The following is a 4,194-nucleotide window of genomic DNA, read 5'->3' as shown; positions in this document are numbered from 1 at the left end:
GCCACAAACAGCACCCACCCCCACCTACCTTACAGACAGGAGACAAAGCTGCCAAGCTGAGTGGTGGTTGAGAAAATTCTTTTGATTTTTCCGGCCCTAGCGATGCACTCAGAACTCTGAACAATCATGCGTTCTCCTGGTGCTCTGGCATATAACCAATACAAAAGTTAATGTTGCCTTAGGGAAACTTCTGTAAGCTAATACTGAGAATAAGCAAAGCTTACTGAAAATCATCTCCCCAAACATCCTGAGTATTAGACCTTCCTAAAGGATGATTACAAGGGGAATCACAGAGTCGAAGAATGGATCAAGGGGGAAAAATGCACTTGTTTGAGAAGATTCTGCTAAATAACAATTAGTATGATGGAGAGGGCACTCATTTTGAATGGCCGGAGTTGAGGTGATTGAGGCAAAAGCTTCTTCTGGGTCTGCCACAAGGGTGCATTGCCCCAAGGCTTTGGGCCATCTTCTATTGCTTTCCCAGGCTACAAGGAAGGATCTGAATGGGAAGTGGCACAGCCTGGATACAAATCAGTACCCATATGGGATCCTGGCGCTTACAAGGTGAGGATTTAGCCACTGAGCCATTGCACTGGGCCCATCATTTCCAACAGTTTGTAGCATAGGGAGAATAATTCCTGCCTCCAAGGTGAATTCTAAATGAGATATATGGAATTCCAACCTTTTTGCCCTTAAAAGTTATTTGGAGGCAAATTCTGATCATTTCAACAGAAGTATCCCAATAATGCCAGTGCAGAAAAGGAAGAGACAGGAAATGAGGAAGAATCCAGGTGAGAAGAGGAAATCGCTTAATGTGGGAGGATCTCTGTTCCTGCATGGGGTTGGCCACAGCAAGTTGAGGTCTTAGGCAGGCCCTTGCCTGTGACTTCCGGGACCTCCTACTCTCTAATCCAGATCCTGTGCAGAGACACACCCACCTGTGTGAAAGTACAAACTTCTTGTCACATGTGAAGGACTAGCTGCAGGGGCAGGTGTTAGAGGAGATTACCCTGAAGTACATGCAGCAAGGTATTGAGAAAATCAGATCTCTTACTGTTGGCCCAGAAACTACAAGCTAAGTGCAAGACAAAACAGAGAGGCAGGAGATAACTCCTGAACATAATGGCTCACGGAATGACAGTCAGCTGCAAGAATGGCCCTGCTGAGAACTAAGCAGCAAGAAGGACTGGTTGACATGCCTAAGAATCATGAGGACTTAGCTCCACTGGTGACTGACTGTAATTGCCAACTGTGATATAAGGACAGGCAGATGAAGATGAAAGCAGCCCAAGTGACCGAAACTTGCAGACTCTCTCACCTGGAGACTGAGTGCCTAGAACCACATTGTTAACTTTGGAATGTGTGGGTGGCCAACCCAGCCTGCAGAAAGAACAGTAAGCCTCCTGCCTAGAGGGAAAATGCACTGCCAAGAACCAGGAACTAGGTGCTGCCAGGTAATGGCCAACAAGGTTCGGGATACCAATTGCTTCCACATAGACAATGAGAGTGATTCTAGCAGGCAGCAAATGCTATTTACAGAAGCAACAAAGGAATAGGATGTTAATGAAGTCATTGTGGGTGAAACCTCTGACCTCAAGGAGGAGAGTTCTCCCCTGAGAGTCATCAGTAGAGCAACCGTGAGATGTGTGCTCCCCTCCTGTCCAGTTTCCCAGGAAGATGTGGGCACTCACATTGATTTTGGTTAACAAGTGAGGTTAACTACTACTGCCTTCAGTGTTTTGGATACACATGACTGGTGGGTCAACACCTGCCATCAGTCCTGGGCTCTCAGTTAATGGCCAAGGGTAGCATGGATCTAATGGTCAAGTTTGGGAAGTATTTGAGAACTAATGTGAGTCCAAGGGTTCCCCACCTGGCAGTAACTCCAGAATTCCAAGCATTGCATTTGATTGTGCTAGAGCTTAATGTCTTCACAGTAGCTTCCAGTAATTTTGCAAGGTGACGCCAGACTGTGAGAGATTATCAGTTACCACACACATTATAGGACAGGCTGGAAAGCATTCTCTATTGCTTTTCTGGGGCACATAAAGTGAGGATTGTCTTGGGGAGTCCCTGCTGGCCCCTCAGATCCTGGCCTTTGCATAGCAGAGTCTGCATAAAAGACAGCTTTTACAGGATTCAGCTGTAATGATCCTGTCTGTATAGAGCAATGTATAATGAGTGTAATTTGACAACACATTCAGTTCTCATTTCTGGTCAGTGGATGTATTCTGAAAGATAGAGCTGTGGGGAAAGGATACTACTCAGAATTAAATATGGACAAAATTGCACTCTTGAGCTGCTTCTAAGTTCATCAGTCTACAGGTCAATCTGACATTTGTCAGAGACTTGGTGGATTCAGTAAATTCGATCAGTACAGCTCTGATCAGACCAGTATCGTCTTCAGCACCAGACCTGCAGTGTGCTCTTGGAGCATGGAAAAGGTTCTTTCAGAGTGATGCAGCTCATCCATTCACAGGTAGGTGTAGTCCTCCAGCTTGCCTGTGGTCAGTAGAACAAAGGCAGTGAAACACTGCTGTCCCAGCATCACTGACCGGCATCTTCAGAAACAGCATGGAGGCTCCTGAAGTTGTGTCCTGGCATGTGAAGCTCTGACCTCCCAGGGAGGAGCTCAAGTTCTACATTTTGGTGCCTTTCTTCCAACAGGACTTCTAAGAGTTTTGATCACTTTCCAGTAGTCTGATGGAATTACACTGAAGCAGCCTCATGCTGCAGGCATTTAGTGGAGGTTCCTATTCATCCCTTGATTTGGATGGGAAATACTATCCTCTGATCTTTCACACCTCATGGGGGAGAACAAGACCCTGCTCATCTTTTCACTGGACAGCAATCTCCCAGACACCCTTCACATACAGCATGAGAAGCCCACTAAAATCCTAGCCAGGAAGCCACACTTCCAAGTGGACAGCATACAAATTGCCCAGCACACACTTCCAAGTAGACAGCACACAAATTACTTTCTGATTGGCTGATAGACCACCAATGGGGAATGTCTTCCAATAGGTTTTTGCCCAGACAAGGAAGGTTCAGGCAGTTCTTAATAACCCCAACACCTTTGGAAAACCTTGGGGGTCTCTCCCTCTCTCTTTTTAGGAGAAGCCTCATGTGCCATGTCCCACCTCTCCTGAAAAGTGCTTTCTCCTTCCCTCTTTTTTTCTGTGTTCACTTATTCACTTTACAAATAAAACTTCTCCATCTGCAACAGATTCCTGGCTTTTTATTTTTATACTTATGCTTTGGAAAGAATCTATAGAACTTTGCAGTTGACGGAGAAGGCATTTTACAGTGACTAAGACACCCCATGGGACACCCGGTTCCCATTCACAGTGTCTGGTTTCAATAATGGATCCTGTGCTTTTGATTCCAGCTTCCGCTCAAAGATCTTTCTACTTTATAGGCTTAGCTTTTCTAAAGTGTCATATGGTCATAGAAATAGCATTTTCAGATTGGCTTCTTTCACTCAGTAACCTGCCTTTATGTTCCCCCCATGTCTTCTAGTGGCTTGATAATTTTCTTTTAGGGCTGAATCTTATTCAATCATTTGGATGCACCAATATGCATATCCATTAATCTGTACAATGATATTTGGTAGTTTCTAAGCTTAGGCAATGGTGACTAAACCTGCATCCAGCTGACATTTTTTTTTTCAATGATTGATTTCCTTTTCTTTCATCTACTGATTCACTCCCCAGATGGTCACAACTGCCAGGGCCATGCAAGGCTGAAGCTAGCAGTCCGGAACTCCATCCAGGTCTCTAACATGGACCCACGCACTTGGGCCATCTTCTGCTACTTTCCCAACTGCATTACAGAGAAGAGAATAGAAAGTAGAGCAGCCAGTACTTGCCAAACTGGCTCTGCAATATGGGATGGCAGAATTGCAAGTGGTATTTTAACTAGCGGTGCCACAATACTAATCCTCCTAACCTCGCCCCCAACCAGATGGCTTGCTGTTTGGAAACAAATCTTTCTGGGCTTGGCCAGGTCAAAGGAGACCTGGCCAAAAACCCCAAAGAATATCAACATCATTGAATACTGTTGAGTGAAGGCTGTGTTTGAGTAAGCTACTTGGCACCCACACCTAGGAATGGGCTGCATTAGGAAATCAAAGTCTCGGCACTTTTAGGAGACACCACTCAGTGGCCTCCTTAAGTACCAGCTGAGTGTGTTTCA

The sequence above is a fragment of the Ochotona curzoniae genome, unplaced genomic scaffold (genome assembly GCF_017591425.1).
Source record: "Ochotona curzoniae isolate NIBS_2020 unplaced genomic scaffold, NIBS_Ocur_1.0 contig_2210, whole genome shotgun sequence".
NCBI lineage: Eukaryota > Metazoa > Chordata > Mammalia > Lagomorpha > Ochotonidae > Ochotona > Ochotona curzoniae.
This window is presented reverse-complemented; position numbering follows the sequence as displayed.